The sequence below is a fragment of the Neopsephotus bourkii genome, unplaced genomic scaffold (assembly GCF_033783945.1).
Source record: "Neopsephotus bourkii isolate Nb327-2 ecotype Australia unplaced genomic scaffold, CSIRO-AGI_Nbou_v1 NB_230, whole genome shotgun sequence".
NCBI lineage: Eukaryota > Metazoa > Chordata > Aves > Psittaciformes > Psittacidae > Neopsephotus > Neopsephotus bourkii.
The window spans coordinates 1431543-1451700 of NW_026900740.1; the positions used below are offsets into that span (position 1 = coordinate 1431543).

General features: G+C 45.5%; 1 long non-coding RNA gene across 1 annotated transcript; it reads right to left on the minus strand.

The window, feature by feature from the left end:
- Positions 1 to 862: 862 nt before the first annotated feature.
- On the minus strand, positions 863 to 14487 carry LOC133207598 (uncharacterized). Its single transcript, XR_009724088.1, has 3 exons — positions 11522 to 14487; positions 9406 to 9573; positions 863 to 1040 (listed from the first exon to the last, which is right to left on the minus strand). It is a non-coding gene; the product is annotated as an uncharacterized LOC133207598 (long non-coding RNA).
- Positions 14488 to 20158: the final 5671 nt, after the last annotated feature.

Consider the following 20158-nt stretch of genomic DNA (forward strand, 5'->3'; position numbering starts at 1 on the left):
CAGAAAGCTTGTAAAACAGCACCAACCCTTAGTACTTTTATAGCCCTATGGGTGAACAGAAGTATGGTTCACCTTGGGCCTCTTTTCTAAAGAAATTCTTTCCAGTGCTGTTTTACAGGTTTGCACAGCCTTGCAATGAACAGAAACCCCATAGCAAAACAGGCATTTCAAAACCATGCTAAGCTACTGTGAAGTAAATTAGTGACTTACCAGCCAGGCACCCCCAGATATAATGGGGTTTCATTTGAAGAACAAATGAAAGCAATGTGCATATCAGCCTCTGAGACTACAAGGGGCAGAAAAAAACAGAGTCTGGAAACTTTCCAAAGTGCACAAGGTTAAAGAATCTCTGCCAAACAGCTCACAGGAGACATCAGTCACACCAAAGAAGGACCAGCTCCTAGGGAGAGCCAGACCCACACCTAGCTACCTCTGCATGCAGGCTTCCATCAGAGGGGCAGGTTGAAGGCTCCATTAGAACCATAAACTTCAAAGAAGGGGAAGAGATGAGTCAACAGGAACACTGAAGGAGCCTGATGGGGCCACCAAAGGACAGAGCAGGGTGAGCAGTTAGATGGATATTGCAATTATTGGCTTATAATGCTTCATACTCTATTGAACTGTGAAGTCAAGTGACCTTTTCCTAAACCCCAGAGGCAGCATTGCAGACTTCCTTTCCAGTATCAAGTCTAACACCTCAGTGCAACTTAGGAATTTACCACTACCTATAACTTCTGTCAAACCCCATTTCATGCCCTACCAAAGATTAAGGTGTGATAATATCCCTTAAAAACTGGAAAAAAAACCCAAAACCCAACCTTACTCACCAGAGGTTCCTCCCAGAAAGGTGCTTCACCAGAGACAGCATTTCACAGGCTACAGTTTCCTCAAATATACAGCACTTGCCATGGCAGGAACATTTGACTAGAGCAAGAATCTTTCCAGAATGCCTCCACAGAGGAATGGAACCAGTTTTCTTACTGACTCAGCCTCCTCCATCCACATCTCTTCTCCTGTTTGCCATCTCCTTCCCTTTGTTCCTGCCAAAGAGAAGAGCAAAGGATGAAAGCAATTAACTAGCTGAAAGGGAAAATAAGTAACAGCCACTGAGGGCTTCAAAGTGAAGCAAGGAAGTCATTAGTGGAACAGCTGAGAGGGAAAGGCATCAACAAAAGGCAAAATGGCACAAAAAGTCAGATGAAAGAAGTAGGGAGAGATAACAAACAGTCTATTAGCAGCTTCAAGGCTGGTTTTGGATGTTATCCTCCAGTTATTTCTTCCCACTCTGTCCCTGGAGGAGTGGCTTTCCTCCAAACCAATTTAGTTTCTGAACTCACTGCTGCTCCCTGTCTGCATACAGAGCCCAGATCTAACTGTTGCTTTCTCTCTTCTGAGGCCACTGGAAGTCTCAGCATTCACCTTCTCCAGACAAAACACCTGGATTTCAGCTGCACAACCCAGTCCCGGAGAGGCAGTGACTGGAGGACAATGTTCTTCTCTTGACAGCACTGTTTGCAGTCCTGCCCTGCAGAGCCAAAGGACTCAATGACTGTGCTGAAGAAGGGCCTTTGGAGAAGAAGAACAACTTGACATGCAATCCTGCTAGAGGAGTGCAGAGGGAGGCTTGGCTGGTGTCGATTCAGAACATGAGACTGTAATAATATTTGCCCTCGGTTCAACCTCATATACTGCGTACAAAAGCCTCTGTTCGGATAAAGGAATGGCCGGGGAGACGTGGACTGAGAAGAGCCAAGAAACTCAAAGCAAAGTCTCAATTCTCTTTGTCCGGAAATCTAACTGTTTTGGAAAGAAACAGAAACACACCAAAGGTAGACAAGGGAAGTGCAGGGCAGATTTCGTGCTGAATTTTCTCAGTTTTCCTTGACATCATTGAAGAAGGAGAGAGCAAATGCATGTGTGTTCCACAGAAAGTGTTCAAAATATGCATTTTTTTCCCAGTTCAGGGAATCAGTTGGGCTGTCAGATCAGTCTTGGGTTCCTGGATAAACAAAATCAGAGTGGTTTTTCATAGCCTGCAGGGTGGGAAGGAAAGAACCAGCAGAATCTAAGCCTTACACCGCCCCAATTCTGACCTAGGACAAGCCACTTGCTCACATGGCTCAGGAACAGTCATGAGGGAACACGTGCACTGCTTTTGTAGACACCCAAATCAGAATACCTTCAACATCTCCCTGACCTCCCTCTGCTCCATAAGTTCTGAGGGTTGTTGTCAGTACACCAAATGCCAAGGCCTGTCATGATATCTGGCATTCCAGAAATAAAATCAAGCTGATTGTCAAGAGAAGTATAAACCTGGTCCAAGGCCAGAGGGGCATCAGGATATAGTAAAGTCTTTCTCCATCCTTGACCTAGACCATGTTGCTTTCAACATAGCGTTCTGATAACTGCCCTGGCAGTTGTTTTTGTAGCTAATGAGATAGATGATCCCCTGAGAGACATTTCAGCTTCTACACGCTACTAAATATATTAAGAACTCAGTTTAGTTATATGAATGCTGGTAGACAAACTTGCTGGGCCATAAAGACCGGTACAGACATGCTGAGGCATCAATAGTGAGGATATTCCAGTTGACTCTGTTTTCCCAAGCATGTTTGAGAAGGTCCAGGCAGACTTACCTGCCCCAGACTCCTTTTCCTCCTTGAAGTGCATTTAGCCAGATGGCAGGTTAGTTTCAACTCTGGTGAGCTGCAGTCATTTACTAAAGAGAGAAAGTGAATGAACCCTGCTCACTGCTGAATTGCTGCAGGCAAGTAGTGTTCTCTACTATGCAACAAGAAAAAATGTGGCACAGAGAAGTTCCAATGACCAGCTAGTCCAGCCACCTGAGAGATCCCAGGCTAGTGCTCTGCTACATCATGTTGCCTTTCATTTTACTTACACACTGATCTGCATCCTCATAAGTCAAGGCCTGGGACCTAAAATTCTCCCCTGTGTTTCCTGGAGTTTGAAAACTGGATGCAAGCCCTGTCACCACAGCCTGTTTCTACATAGCCTACTCATTTGTCTTGTCTGTAGCTTTTCTCTTTTGATCTCCAGAGCTATTCACAGTTCAGTTGCTTTCCAGAGATGACTTGCTGCAGTTTCCTTTGGTTTGAACTGGGCTTTGAAACTAGTGACCAGGATGTACCACACTTCTGCACAAGATCTTGAGGAAACAGCAGGGTAATTCATGAGACAAGCTACTAGTCTTCAAAGGATAACATCTTTTCAGCAGAAGTCCCTTTCCTTCAAAGGAAAATTTGCCTTTCCCTTGTGAACTTGTATTTTAATGTATATACATGTATTTATTTTACACCCACCACGTCTGTGGCATGATTTGTGTGTGTGTAAAAGCCAAATTAAAGCAATTGCCTCTAAGTGTTGGAAGAAATGTTGTTTGAAGATGACTGCTCCCAAGCCCTCTGCAGTTTAAAGAGGGATTGTAACATGCTTTATGGAAGCAACCAGTAAGGGCTGGCCTCCCACAGGAGGAGGGGAGAGCATGCCAGCATCTGACAGAGGAATGGAACCTGTGGGGACGACTCTGGCAGCAAGGTGTCTCCATGGAAAACAAGCTCAAACAGATCATTAGAAAGGCAGGACTGTAGTGCTGGCCTGGGAAAACTATGGTTCTGCCTTGACAGCTGATGCTGGACAACTCATTTCACTGGCCCCCTTTTGCAAGTGAAAAATACCAGAATGACCCTAAGTTGCCCCCCACAAAACTTTTCAATGCTGTCCCCTGCTGTTACATAGAGGATTGAGGAATGGCCTTGGATACAGCCTCCAGGCTGATCTGTCTCCTTCCCATAGCAAGGCCTTCTGGGCAGCAGACTGCTTGCCTGAGCAGACCGGGGGGCAGACAGGAGAGCTACTAACGTTGTGTGGTCTGGGCTTGCTTGGGCATTGCAGTATGCTGAGGGTAGCCTCCAGCTGTGCTGCAGCTGTGCTGCTGGTTACAGCCACAGGCAATGAACTTGGCCTTGGAGGCCGCCAAGAGGTGTCATAAACAGCGGCTGATATTGTCCTGACCCAAAAGACTCTAAACTCTGCCCCCATCACATAACAGGACACAGTTCTCAGAGGATGGAGTAAATAGGAGTAGTCAATGTGAGGCAAACAGTGCTTTCGCTACAACCAGGTGAAGATCAGGAATGCATCTGCCCTGACCTCTACATGCTAAAGGCCATGAAGAACCTGGAAACGGCTTGGATGTGCATTGCAATGATCCCAACCCCATCTTTCCCTCCACATGTTCCCTGAAACAACTCTCTCTTTTCCTAAGGAAAGCTGCATCCTTACACAAAGCGCCTTCTTCTGAGTGCCAGGACAATGAAAACGGATCACAGCTCTGGCTGGAATTAGTCCTAAGACGAGGACTCAGCCATTCTGGAGCACAGATGGGGTCAGGTCAGGTTTTTCCCTACAAACAGGAGAAGCCATGTGGTTTTCGTATAATTTGGAATATTTTCGTACAGAATGAAGATTGATTAGATGCCTGGAGTTCCCCAGAAACAATGCTGATAGTGTTAGCAGCCTGCACACCACAAGAACCCATTCATAAAAACAAAAAATCCTCATTTTTAAATTTAGGTGGGTTTTTTTTACTTTTTTGTTCTTGGAAAAAAACAGCTGATTGGGTAACTATCAGAGTTCCTCTTTCATCACCTTGTCAGAAATCCCACAGGCTCTGAATTCCTTTAACAATCTCAGTTAAATTGTGACCTGCCTATTCTAATAAATAAACCTTTCCCTGCCTGCTCCAAAAGAAAGAAGCTGGAAACAGCCAAGAAATTGCTCCCCCGGTCCTTGCTCTGAGATCTGCTAACTGAGACATCAAAGCAGCTGGAAAACAAAGGTTGTGCCTGTACAATCCCTGGGCATTAACCTCTCTCACTCTCTCTCTAGACTATTTTCAAACAGGGCAATCAACTTTTGCCAACACAGTTCTCCCTCTGAAGTTTTAGCTATTCATTATAATCTTCTATCACTGAGTGCGTGATGAAAGAGCTGCTGTCTTTCACCCTGAGGTGGCCATACCTTAGGGACAGGTGATGTACTCTGGGTATACTTTGTGCAAACTCTTATGGACAGACAAACTGACATGCCAACCAAGTTCCAAACCAAAGCCATGCTGTTCCAATAAGGAGTGAAGGGTTTTCTATCTTCATGTGAGCACTGACAGATAAATCTGATACCACAAGCTGTGAAGGACACTCTGGAACCAGGTCAGAGACGTTACTGCTGTGGAGAGTAAATTAATAAAGGAACTGCCTAAAATTCATAGATCATGAGGGTGCCCTGGGCAGGTAGGAAGTGGTGTCACCTTAACTGCACTGGGTAGGTGCTTTGCTAACCCTGTTTGACCTGCAGGGTTAAACAGTTACAGCCATGGGAGCATCCCCTCTCCATTATAGCCCCAATATGAAAGATGCAGCTGCTCTCTAGATAATCTAAACATTCCAGAGGAACACCAGGGCATCTGCATGATGGCCATTCTGTGCTCTGCATTTGCCATGTCCTAAACTGACCTAAACCAGAAAGCTCTGCCATGGAGCAATGTCTAATTCACAATGAGCCCCATCGATAATATTTCAGTTACATCCCAAGAAAAGATAGTGCCAGGTCTTCCAGGGGGCACAAAGGCTCTGCAGCACTTATGTAGCTGGTTGCACAGGATAACACCTGTGTGTGTGTGTTATACAGAGCAAACAGGATGCAGAAATGAATGTTACCCTTGGGCAAGAACAGATCAGGTGGTATTTGTTTTCTCCCTAATTTGCTGGCACAGTTGTTCTGCTGGTGAATAGCCCCAGCAAAGCCCCCTGGCACATTTTCACTCCTCTTTAGCTCAGTCTCTGAACACCTAACATTCAGGAGGAGGGACTGAAATGAGACCAGGCTTCAATGAAAAGGTGGCCCCTAACACACACATTTAACTGCTCTATGCACTCAACACATGATTGTGCCTAGCACAACATGCTGCTCCCCAAAAGGGTTTGCAAGTTTCCTTGTAGAAGGGATAGTGGCAAAGTGAGAGACACAGCTCATAAGCTTCATTTCTCTACAGCTTCTGCCTCCCCCTCAGATAGGACAGTTCCATTGAGCCAGATGCAAAATGTAGCCTTAGAATAGCTGCATGTTAGTGTGTGATGTTCTCGGCCATGTGTGACAACATGAGCATCTGACACCCTGGCTCCTACATTTAAGATTAGCCTGTTTGTCCAATGGCTGATTAGAAGTGACCCTGATTTCTGGCAGGAGGAGACCCTCAAAAACACACACTGGAAGGACCCCATTTATCCTCCTACTCCAGCACAGGTCCTGGGGGCTTGCCTCACCTTCAACCTACAGTGATAACCCATTTACTGGGTGTCCAAATCCTGGGTAAAGAGGCCAGCCATCACACTCAGTCTGGGAGGCACAGGCAGCACCAGAGCTTCTCTCCAAAGCTTCCTGGCAGGCTCTGACTTGGAGAATAGGGAGGGAAAGAAAAAATAGCGAAACACCCTTTCCCCTTTCAGAGAAGTGTGCTGGAAATAGGTCCGTCTGCCAGCTCCTGCAGTGTAGCTGCCAGGCAGTAGTACTGCTTTGCAGTCCAGGATCAACAAACTACACATTTGTAGCATTATTGCTGCCACAAATTAACACCCTTAAACAGAGTCTGCTGCAGCTCTGAGAGTTGTCTTGGGAATCAGGACAATCACAGCAACTGATTGATGAAGGACCCACAGAAAAGAGTGGCTGAAAGGAACCTCATGGATAAGCCAAAATCTTTCCTGTTGCAGATAGAAAACAAAATATCTGGTACCCAGATGGATGGAAAAAGATGTGTAGGAAGGTAATGGACCAACCAGCTGAAGATGGAGCCCTTTGGATGGACTGCTTGACTACAACAAACAACATTGCTCCAGCAGGATGCATTGTGGGAATGGGGACTGGCATCCACCAGTCTGTGAGCATAAACAAGCCCACTGCCACCTGAACTAGAGCCTCCAACTTTCTTCATCTCTTACCACCTTGTCTCTCTCTCTGCCTTCATATCCTGACATGGTACAACCACCTATTCTTCACTGTATCCTCCTATGTCCCATACCAAGCATGCTCCTCCATTGCATTTGCCTTTTTCAGAAAAGCAACCCCACAGAGACTGATGCTGAGCAGAGCCCATAAAACCCAAATCCCTGTAATTTTCTGCACACTTATTTTCCCAATTAAGTCAAAGATGCATTAGACCATGAAAATTAGCATAAATTTGACTATATCTACTACATCTACACTACTAAATATGCACTGTGCAAATGGTAATTATTGTTTGTTTTGGATCTAAACAGTGTTGTGGCAAATGTGGCCACTCCCTCCAACCTCAGCAGCAGCAAGTGACCAGTGACTTGTGTTTTACCAGTGATTCATCAGCCAGCAAGGAGGAACAGACATAACCAAACTCTTGCGGCAATAAAGTCAAGATGCTTGGAAACACTTTGCTTTCTCTGCACAGAGCTGTAACCCAAGTCCTTACAGAGAGCTGGAGCAGGCTCCAGGTGAAAGGCTTTAGGCATGGCAATTACAGAATGAGATCTGCTGTCAGTATTTGCAGAGTGATCTCTTCATGGTGCATAGCAAAGGGCAGCGTGAATGAGAGGATAAGGATTCATTGTGACCAAGGGGTTTCTTCTCACTCTTGATTCCTGTGAACCTCTCAGAACATGGATACAAATGGACGATACAAAGTGCAAATTTTGAGGTTTGACCAGTTCTTCTCTTCTGGGACAGTACCTTTTGCTGGTCCCCGAAACTACTGTTGCAGACACAGTGCATCATGGAGGGAACTCTACTTCCTACGACTGAGGATGATAGTGTTACATATTCCAGAAGCTGTTACTGCTGCAAAACTTCTTGAAGAGAAAACCAGATCATCTCTTCAGACAACATCTTCCATCTAAACCTTCTGGAGTTGATACTTTGCAGGGAAATTCTTCATCAAGAGCTTCTAACACTGTAGAATGCTATCTTCCCCTATGTTTATCTCAACAAACAGCTAAAGATAGTCTGGCCACAGAGGTGGCCAAATCACCCCATCACCTTACCTATGTACCATCATGGTTGCTGAAAAGCTGTGGATGGCTCCAAATCAGGGTTTATTTTTAGGTTTCCAGACTGTATGTTCCTGCCAAAAGAGCCTGGTCCAAAGTTTATTCAAGTCCACGATAAAAATGTCTAATGGAGTGAATGACCTTTGGATCAGCTCCAAAGAGCATGCACTGATATTAGCACTGGGGCTGGCTGGGGATTCCCTTTGGGAAGGCTGCCCAGTAAAGAGGCAGTTTTCACAAAATTGAAATTTTCAGGGAGAAAAACATCCTGATTTTGAACCCTCTGTCCTGACAATAATGAAATAAAACCACACTTGTATTCTTTCTTTTTTTTTTTTTTTTTAAATTAAGAAATCAAGAAGCAGTTATTTTCTTCAGGGACAGTTGGAACAGAATCAGAAAACTGTTTTGGTTTGAATGTGTTCAATAAAGCATTAAACCCTCATTTCTCCATAAGGACACTGCCTCAGTAGGGTTGTGGTTTAGATGGCTCCCCTTTCCAACAGGCTGTTTCCTGGAGGACATCTGCCATGATGCATAGTGGACTGTAAGGTCTGTGAGACATGACAGCAGCATTGTGCCCCGAGAAATATGGGTATTAAGTTCCTGGATGATAGCTTCCAGGAGGAAATACAATTCAAGGCCAACTTTCACAGTTGAATGGAATTAAAGCAAAGTTTTGGGGTTAACTGAACTGACTAAACTGAAGCATGTCAATCTGGAGCATGACAAAAGATTTACTTTTCATCAAAAACGCCAGAGTAAAACTTATTGCCCTCTGCAAACCAGGATGTTTTGAAATTTTATTCCATGAAAAACATGGAAACATCAGTGTTTCTTCACAGCCAGAGAGAGAAACAAAGGTTTAAAGGGAGTAAACCTCCCTTTCACAACACTGCAATTAGTAAGAAAGGAAGAAAAGTGAGGAAGAAAGGAGACGTGAGAAGCTTGCTGCTCTGTAGCTGCAAAACCCTCCAGAAACAAGTACCAAACATCCACCCTCTCTCAGCAGCTGTCTGCCTTGAATTTCCAGGATCCTTTCCCAGGATAACAGGCAAACCTCCAGGATGGAGAAATTAAAGAATTGCCAGCTGGTAAGAGATAGTTTTGAGTAGCCACTTCCCAGGATGCTCACCATGGCAAGAACACATTTCTGGGGCTTAATAGGCTCTCTCAGATCTCACTTGACCTTTACTGCACTGTTACCTTCCCTGGAGTTATTCATGGTTCAACTAAAGGGGGCCAGAATTCACTCCACCCAGTTGACAGGCAGTGTGAAAGTGGCATGTGGAGCAAGCACTGGGAGAATCACCTTTTGATCTCACTGAAGGTGGTCCTCAAACCAGGTCATGCTTGAGAGAACTGGCAGGAGCACGAGGAGAGGCTGGGCTGCAGCTGTCTGTGTTAGGGCGGTCTCCAGTTCAGAAGAGTATTTGCCTTTCTCTTGCTGCCAATTTTGGAGCCTTTCTAAATACCACACCTAAATAAAATGGAATAAAATAAACGATCTTCTTGAGGCACCCCATGCCCTTCCCCAGATTCCCTAAGAACATCTCAACATCCAAGGGCTGCAGGGATGCATCGAGGAGGGAATTGTTAAAAATAACCAGTCTAAGGAAGAAAACAATTTATGCTGGGTCTGGAGCAAAGATGAGGTTCCATTTCCTTCTGAGAATCAAATGAACAATGTCATCCCAGAGGCTGCTCTGCAGTCATTAGTGACTTCTGCAGCAGAGCTTGTAAACTGCAGCAGCAGAGATGAAGTCAGGACATGGTGTGGGGGGGCAGCCAGCCCCTTCCCTCTCTCTCTTCCAGTGACAATACTTCACAAGCATCCCATCCCTATAAGTCTGTCCCTTGATGTTCAAGGTTCTGTTTCGCCATGAAGCATGAAACTTAATTTGCTCTCTATTTGGCAGGATGCCTTTGTCCTGTGAATAGTCCTGAGGCCCAGCACAAGTTGAGGTCTATTCCCTGAGGGTCATATGCTCACAGAGATATTTGCCAATTCCCAGCAGGCAGAAAGAGCTTTAGGTATTTAGGCACCTTTTCTGAAGAAGGTGCTCGACCAGAGGGGGATGGAAGGTAGATGCAGCACTAACTAACTCTGAATCAAGTGTGGTTCAAAACACAGCTCTTAGGAGAGAGTAATGCCACTCACCTTCGAACTGGACCACGCGATGTGTAAATGTCAGCTCTGGCATATATACTACGGTGTGGTATTTATAGTGCCCTTTTATTATTGCTATTATTATTGTTATTATTTTTCTTTTTACCTGGGGACTGAATGTTTTGGGACTGTGGCAGGAGAGGTCTGTACATCTGGAAAGCGTCAGATTTAACACCCGAAGTCATCAGCCCAGGTCAGCTAAAAGTACATGTTTGCTTCCAGCAGCAGCTGTGCAAACTCCTGTTGCCTTGGTTGTGCAGGGCTTATGTAAAGATTCCTCACAGACAGTGCCCTCTTTGTGAGCCCATAGCTCTGCTGATCCCTGGCAATTCCAACCCCAGTTTCAAAAGAAATGGGCCTAAAATGGCACAACCACCGCAAACAGATGTATTCCAGCCCCTGTCTAAGGCAGCATTCATTTCATCATGAAAAGGAAAACATCATAATTTAGGGTCACACGTCTCCTGCCTGTCAGTCAGGCACTGCCAGCTATTTTTACGGCATCCCAGGGTGTTGTGGCAGTCTAGAGAATAAGTGACACACCTTTCCAAAGGCTGTTCAGAACGATAGCACTCAGTGGGAAGTTCTGAGCTCCAAGCTTAGCTTTTGTCCCTGATTTCTTTTCCCTGAGCAGGCTTGAAATAAAATCTGTGTGCATTGCACATTTTTTTTTCTATTGCACATTGATTTTTTTTTGCTTCATGGACTTGCCCTTCCTACTGCTAAATCTGTGTCACAGGTTCAGTGTTAGAACTCATGGTGCTGTGGCATGTGGTGGACCAGATGTACCATGAGAACAAGCTCTCTCACACCAGTGGCCAACAGCTGAACAAAACTACACATATTGTTAAGAGAAGCCAAACTTCACTCACTAACTTCAGTAGCATTCAGTTGCTTCTGTTTTACATTGCGATGGAGTTTGGCCAATTTCTTAAACCTAAGAAACAAAACTGTAATTATAAACAATCTAGTAAACTATTGGGCGCCTGAAAGAGGCACAGAGACCATACAGGAAACAATCCCAAGCATCTCTGCCTTATAGCCAAATATTGTATCTGCAATGCAAACAAAACACCTCCATACCTACAGCTCAGCACAAGTTTTGATCATGTAGTAGCTCTAGGGTTCAAACCACTGCTCATTAAAGTCAACAAGAGTCTTTGCGTTGAGTTTAATGAGCTCTGAGTCAAGACTGGAACATACAGCATTTTAGCAAGAATTCAAAGTGGAAAAAACCCAACTCTGGTAAAGCTCTTACCCTGGTCTTTCTGAAAGCTGAATGCCCAAAGGGGCTGTGCTCCTCTTGCTGTGCAGCTTCAGCCTCCATGGGTACAACGCTCTGCTGAGCCCCTCCTGAGGGTAACACAGCTCCTCAGGCTGAAAAGCCCACTACCAGACTTCATTACAGTAACTGCCTGACAGTTAATACTACAGTGCAGAGAAAGTGCACAGGAAAACACAAGGGAGCAGAATCCAGGTGATCAATCACCGTTTTCTCTGACACTGTCTTCACGTGGGTTGTTTTCACCGGAAATATACACCTCATAATTACCCAGATTCCTTGTTTTTTCAACATCATTTATATGGCAAATGCCATTAGTTACTGAGCCACAGTGATTTAAAGCTGAAAACCTACTGTGACCTGAACCAAAAGACAGATTAACTTATCTGCTTTAACAAGGAGTTGCTTGAAGTCTTGTAGGAAATACTGTATGAACTGACATTTCATATGGCCAGTAATTGCTTTTCCTGTTACTTTTCTATTAAAGAAATACAAAAGGAAATGGGAGCTGTGTGCATCATGAGGTCTGGGTTGTAGTGCTTTAAATCACTTCAAGGTAATTTAGCTGACAACTCCAGTGGTCTCAGCCCAGTTGTCAGGGGACAAGAGACCACACTTGGTCATGTACCAGTGCTAAAACCTTGATGGCAATTAGGTAAATGCAGGGAGCTTTGGCTGAGCAGCCTGAATCCCATGCCCAGGGGTATTGTTTCAGACCCATCTGTTCAGCAGCTGGGCACAGCATGGTCAGACCCTGATGAGAGGTACCTGTGTCAGTCCCTCTGTACAGGGAGGTCAGTCTCTGTCTCTGATTAGTACAGAAATCAAAAAAGGCTGAGTAGATTCCAAGTGACACAGGGTTATTCCCGGGAAGCCATGGGGAAGTCTGGGTGTGAGGGGGTCTGCTAAGAGATTGATGGCAAGGATGAACAAGAGGGAAACTTTTCAGCAAAATGACCTCTAGCAATGAATGTACTGAGTTCCAGCATCTACGGACTTAAGAAGGCTCAATTCTCAGCTCCCATTCTTTCATTAGGAGACAGGCTGAGATCATGAAGCAACTGGTTTTCAGTGGGGTATTACACTAGACATAGAAACCAAAGACTTTTAACTTGAAGATGTCCCTAGGACAGTGAGCTCTGACTGATTTTTCCTTTTCCGTTTGTGGACTCAGCACCGATGCAGCTCCTGCACAGTGAATTTAAGCTGACTAGAATTGCTTTTCTTGGTTTTCTTCCACAAGTGACAAGTTGACAGCTGCTGCTCTTGGAGGAAGACAGTATTCCAATCCTCAGGTCACCATATGGTGCACAAAGCATTTCTTTCATGTCATATGTGATTTAGAGCTGTAGGAAATAAGAGCTAAGAGATCAGTGAAGCCATCTCCCCTATTGTCCCTCACATGTCACTGTGTCATGCCTTGTTTTCATCATGCCACATCTCAACAGGCAATCTGAGAGCTGTGATTGTTCTTTCAAGCTTTATAAATGTGCTAAATGCAGTGGATACCTGGAGAAGAAACGTGCCAGTGACTGCTAGACATTACAGGAAAGAATAATCTGGCATAAATCAAAGAGACACAACACTATCATAACAGGCTAGCCAAGAATATGAACTGTAGGAGTCCTTATAATGACACATATCTGTTGAGTAAAGAATTTCATCTGTAAGCTGTTCAATGAGGCTTTACATTCTTCAGAGGAGTTTTTGGTGTGCTCTTTTCTTCAACAACGCTTAGAACAGAAGTGTCCTTCCCACTGTGGTATTTTCTCTTGCTTGTCACAAAACTAACCAGGCTAGAAGAACAGAAGTATAAAACACAGATTATATCTAGAAATTCAGGAGAGTTAACAAACCAGCAGAGAGCCACCTAGTCTCCACTCTAAATGGAAGAGTAACTGGAGGAAAGAACATTATGTGACTTAGCAGACAGTATTGCCCCACACAGTGTTTCTTCTCCTGCTCCCATTCCTTCTTCTTCAGGCTTGAATTCCTCCAACTCTTCTCCTTTGTAGAATTTCACTGCCAGGCTCTATGAGTTATATTTTTTCATAGTAAGGGGTGATGCTTCCTTTGCAAACAAAAAACCAAAGCCTTCCATGAAGGTGGATTTGATCTTGGTATTTTTTCTTCAATTATAAAAAGGGTTCCTTGAGGCTCCACAACCTCAGGTAGCCTAACTGAGCTAACTCATCTGCTGGTTTTAATTTAATAAGCCAGTTCTAAATACATGAACCTATCAGAAAGTGAGAATGCCCCAGGCAAGGTTGGCACTAAATCCTCTACAGACCAGAAGTTAAATCCCTCCAGTTTTCAAGCTCTTTGTGTTTCAAGTTACCACAGTGGCATCAGTGCTATGCACCCTTGGAAGCCTGACCTCTAGACTTGTAGTGCTAAGCAAGCTGTAGCTGTTCACCAGTGATTCTGAACATGATTAGATCTAAGCAAGTAGATTCATCTTTGACCAGTAACATCATTATTAGCTCTTCTACTTTGCCCCATAGATGAAAAGGGAGGCAGCTAAGTCAGACCTCACTCTAAGTAATTAATCTAATAGAACTCATTAGTGTTAGCAAAAACCATGCTGTAAATGTTTGTTATCCCAGAGCTGCAGTGAACAGGCAGAGTCTGTTTCCAGCTGGGCTGTTTGGGGACAGCCATGACCACGAGTGTAGAGCCTGTTTGAGACTTGCTGTTCCCAACCTGAAGACAGAAACTGTGAGCACTGCTGGTCATCATCCACAGCAGGGAGGGCAAGAACTACACAGAGACACTCTCCCTTCTTTTTTCCTAAGTATAGCTTTTAGTCCCAACGAACAAACCAAGACAAGACTCTGTCTGGATCAGAGAGAGATCAGTTACCCTCCAGGTTGAGTGTTAATCCATCCCTGCATTCACTTTTTGGCAACAGACTTCACAATACCCTTACAGCCTTAAACACCATGAGGTGTAAGTACAGATAATCTCTGAATGCGTTACTTGCACCATAAAACAAGGCACTGGTCTTATTCCCATTCTGCAGTTGGGCCCAGAGGCATGGTGGACTGCAGCCAAGAGGGGTCTGAATCTCTCGAAGTTCCTGCCACTGCCTCCCAAACAGGCAGACCATTTGCTAGCACTGGGCAAAGCTTCAATTCTTTGTTTCTGAGACCTTACTCAAATCCCACCACAGTCCCTCCACACGCCAGTTCAGTGTGAGAACAGGCCCATCGGGGTTGCAGAGCCTTCCCTGCAAGTGGGCAGAAGGGCCATGTAAAAATCAAATCCACATGACTGTATTTACAGGCAACCAAAGAGAGGGTTGCTCTTCCAAGAAAAACTTTTCCATGTAAAAGAATTCTTAATCTCCCCTTTGACTGTCATTGTTGAAATGATGGCTTGAAATTTAAGACCCTATCGGCGTCTTTTCTGTTAGCTGTGATTTATGAACGGTTTCGCTGCTGATTATCCTCCAAGATTACAACCCAGCAGCCCTGACAGACAAGCAGGGGAAATTTCACAGGGTAACAGGCAGGTTCTTCTCCAGGGCAGTGAGGAGGGGAGCTGTGTTTTGACTCAAGTATGTAACAGTATCAGCAAATGCCAACTGGACTCAACAGGTAATCAAATACTCGGCATGTAGCACCCTACTCAAAGGCAAGCAGAGTCAGCAGAAGTCTTTATGGTGATTGCTCTGTACTTCAGACCCTTTGCTAGGTCTGTGATACAGCATTCAGTTATTTTTTTGCCTTGATTGTGGCATAAACTGTACAAACTGCAGTCAAATGTGAGAAAGCAACATCTTCGTATAACCTTATGCATGTTCCCCTTTACTTCGGCTGCAAAGTCTAGTGTCTTGCCTGGGCAATGCACTTACATCATGCCTAGGATGTTTAAAGGAAATTTCCTTCCTTGATTTATGGTGAAGAACAGGCACTCCTGATCCCAGAAAGGACAGTTTGTAGATTTCATCACCATTTCCTGCTAGACAGCTTGTTCCAAGTCATTGCTAGAAGAGACTGTTTATCTGGAGTGCAAGAGGGCCAGGGCAGATGCAGCCATAACTTGAGGGAGATGCATAGTATTCCGGTTGCTCCCCCAGTGCAGGACTGACACAGTGCTAACAGGAGACAGGAACAAGCTACAATCCCTTGTAGTCACTTGGCAAAGCCATACCTGAAGATACTCAATGAGACCAGGTACCTCTTAGGAGAAGCTCTCAGGAGCAACCACCTCTGTTAGTTCGTTCCCTTTTGGGCTGTGGCCTTCACTGGACTAGACAGCCAAGACTCACAGTCCAGGTTGAAAAGATTTCTGATGGGGGCTTCCTAAATAAATGAGTAGATCTCTCGGAAGGTGATTTTATCTCTAAAAAAATGACCTCTGTTTTTCAGGCAGAAAGGTTCCTTTGATTTGAACTCTGTCATTCTGCCCTGCAAAACGAATTATTATTGGCCTGTCTGGATTGGCAATCCATTTCCAGCATTCTGGATGTGTTTCCTCTCTTTATCCATCATTGGCACTTGTTCAGTGAGCAGTGGTATGCCACCTTCATGTTTTGGATCATTTTGGACTGAGGTGAACAACTCTGTGAGCTGCCAGGCAAGGGTGATCTGGGCCTTATGTACCTAGGTCCTACTCTGTGGTCACATTCCCCCCAGTGATGCTGCTGCTTTGGTACCTTTCAACATTATTGTAAGGAACACTGCAGAGAGGAAAGGCTGCACCTCTTTGGAGGGAGCTAAAGAGCATAGTTACATCCAACTGTGGCCCAAGCCATTCTTACTGGGACAAGTTACGCTGTGGGTGTTCTGCAGGATCAGGTTTGACAGTGAACCAGAATGGACATTCCTAGCATTCTTCCCATTTTGCCACCCAGCCTGCTTCAGAAAAAGTCCTGATGTAGGTGTTTGTATCCTGTCTCTTTCTTCCCTCACTGTATTTATCTTTCAAGCCTGGCAGCAGTGAAAGGAAACTTAGCACGTGATGCTGACATTCTGCCATGTCTGTGGGACGGCAGATCCCTAAAGTATTCAAATCTAGCTAAGAGAATAGCTAGGAAAACAGAAGGCAGAGGACTCATCAAAGCATGGAGAGTCTTGAATCCCAGTGGATTCAAGGAGGGATACCAGCTTTTATCCAGAAGCAGGGCTGTGCACACCAAGAAGGCTGTCTGGGTTCCTGCACCTACTGCCCACAGAGTCCCTCTTTCTCTTCTGCTGTTCACAATGCATCTTACTAGTGGGATATTCAGCCTGTTGGATGCTGTAACACAGTCATGCTGGATACAGGAGCCCAGACAGAACCTGGACACAGGGAAGGAGGGCAAAGAGAAGGTTGAGGTTGCTGAGACGCTGCAAGGGGATCCCAGCAATACTGTCAATAAGAGGAGTGCCAGATGTGAGTGCCAGGTGGCCAGTAGCAAAGAGGAACAAACATCCAAGCATGTGCACAAAGTCACAGCCCTTAACTGAGGGCTCTCTGAAGACTACAAACACCTGCGCACATTTTGGTTTGTGAAGCCTCACCTGGAAACCTCAGACACAATTGAATGGAGCTCAGTGAGCCAGGATGCAGATTGCACTGCATCCCTGATGCTCTGCTCATTACCTGAGAAGAGCTGTCAATGCCACCAGCCTGGCACATGGGAGGTCTCTGGTCCTGAGCAGCACCAAGCCCCTGCAGCTCCCAGCAAAGCACAGGGCTTTCTTCACATATATTTCTTTGTCCACATCAAGACTGGGCCTGAGGACTGGATTTTATAACAAAATATACTAATATAAGAAAGGTTAGAGTAGCTTCAAGAAATGTGTTCTCCATAAAGCCTTCTTTAATCGATGTTGTCAGAATTACACTTCTGCCTGAGAGTGAACAGGGACTGTAGTGATAGGACAAGGGGTAATGGGTTAAAACTTAAACAGGGGAAGTTTAGATCACACTGCTGCCCTTGTAGCACTGTGTTTGCACCTGTTTGCCTATACTCAGCTGCTTCAGAAAACTTCCCTCCAGACTTTTCCTTCCTCCTTGTCCCACCACACACACAAGGACCCAGTTTCCCTATTCCCAAGCCAAGACACAGGAATGTACCAGTCCCTAGTGATTCCTCCCAGCAAATGAAGAATTGGTGATCTAAGGAGGGTTTCAGTAGAACAAGGCCCCAACTGAAAATCCTTCACTTGTTTTTCTCCTTCAATAGGGCACGGTGCAATAGTTATGTCCTGTTTAATTCTACTACCCCATATATAAACCTGTGTCTGCATACTGTACCCTTCACTGAGTTTTCATTCAGGCAAATTTTCACTGGCCAAGAGCTGAATACTGTGTCTTCAGGAGGATTTGTGACCAAAGAGCAAGCCAAGTTCATCACAGCTATCAGGACAGCATTTCTCATCACCTGCCCACTCTGTGCTTTTCACAGGAGAGCTCCATCTTGCATGTGCAATCCACTAGCAACTTTAAACATAAACAGGAGCAACAGTATCACCACCACCATAATATGTGCACACACATGCCCTGCAGAACTACAACATCACTATAATATGTGCACACACAGGCCCTGCAGAACAACAACAGTAATAACAGTACTACCACACATGCCCTGCAGAACCCAGCAGCAGCAGTTCTGCCAGTTTTAAGTGAAGTCAATATCTCTGCAAATGCTTGGAGATGCTCAGCAGTGCTTAGTGTTTCAGTTTCTTAATGCTCAGCAAACCCTAAACCATGAACACCCACTTCTGTACTGAACACATGTATTGTACTGAAATTTACCTTTAAAAATACATCATTTAGCTCCTGGAAAAACTGGATTGTAGACCTTAAAACAAGAAACAGACAAAAAAGTCTCCCCTCACCTGCTCCCCAAGCTAAAATACACCTCTCTAGGAGTAAAGGATGTGCACTTACCCCTGTCCACTGTCTCTTTGTCCTGCTCCTGTTTTCTTCTTGGAGGAAAGCAGCTCTGAAAACACTCCTTCCCTTTGCACGTACAGTCTTGCCAGTTCAGGAGAGGGGCAGGGGAACGGGGCTGGAGGGGAACTGCTGTGCTGAATGCCTGAGTTCACAGTGCTAACTGGCCAGAGAATCCTATTACGTGATAGGTAGCAAGCAGGGGCCTAATTTATGGAAATTTTGACCTTTGGTCCCCTTTGACATTTTCAGATCAGCTGTAGCCTGTGTGAGACATTAGAGCCCTTACAGTGAGGGGCTCTAAATCAGCCTGTGTGGCTTCTGGAGCCGCTGAGCGGGTCAGAGGTAAGAATTCACTGAGGTTCGTGTGTGGGCTGCTCGGTGCCTGTTTGACATTTATAAATCAGTGACATTCCTCTGCACAGCTCAGTGCACACAGATCGCTTCAGTCACTCTGAGGAGGGCCCCTCGTTTCATCAAGGGTGGGGTTGGGCATCTTTGGCCTTTCCTTTTGACTTGAGCAAGAATACGTCTAAACAAACGCAGCTTTATGAGCTGTCGAGTTCACCTTCCACCATAGAGGGTGACCTGCTCCCTCAGGAGGATGGAGTGCAGGCCGTTTCACAATCAACCCTACCTCCAAGGACCCTGTGCCATCTTCAGGGCTCAGGTATGAAAGCCTTCATCACGAGGTGCAGTACCAGACCCCTCACATTTTCATCAGCTGCCACAACAAACATCATGTTTCACAGGCTCCAATCTAACTTGCTGATAGATACCCCTGCTGATGGCTGGGGGGTTGGAACCAGATGATCTTCAAGGTCCCTTCCAGCCCAAACCATTCTATGATTCTACGATTCTATGTTTGTTGGGTTCACAGCACTAAGCCACGGTCCCATTCTGCTAGGTGCTGGGCAAACAGCTCATGAGGAGGCGGCTGTGAACAAAGCTCCACGAGGCTAAGCTGCATGAGTGGGCCTGCCCCAGATTTCTCACCGTCTAGACTCTATGTAGAGAGAAAACATGATGAGAAAAACATAACAAGGCTGTGGACAAGGTAATGTTAACATCAGCCAGTTATTGTGCAATAAACATCCACACTGTCTTCAGCAAGCCTGACCTGTTTAACCGCTGCTTGCCTCTCCAAACCCTGAGGGATGATACGGACTCTCTATTCCCCTCAGCGCTAGCAATGCCTCTGGCATACCTTGTTCCTCCTGGCTAGCGGCTGTGCTGGTACTTGGGACGCCATCCCATTGTGTTTATGGTGATCTCAAACACAACCTTAGTGGTTGTGGACCGGCACCTGTGGAGGCAAAGATGGCTTTTGGGGCTGTACTGAGCGTGAGGTGGAAGAGCCGCCGTGACGATATGGCCGCCATGACGGTATGGCCACCACAGGGGTTATGGCGGGCTTGCACATCTCAGTAGCCAGCGCTGCCGTGGTGACCCACTGCCTTGGTGATGCCACCCTTGGCCACCTCAAAGGAAAGAGGGATGATGGCTCTTGAGAACTCTTCCTTCATGCGTTCACACCTTGGCACTGAGTGGAAAAGCTGCTTTGGGGGTGAAAGAGGGCAAAAGATTAAAACTGAGGAAAAAATCACACAGAACTGAGAGAAAAATTACACAGAAATGAAGGAAAAGAAGCAAAGATGAACCTGGACAGAAGAGAGGAGTTCAGCAGAGCAAACCGGCAGCCCTGCGATGGCGAGGTGATGGCAAGGC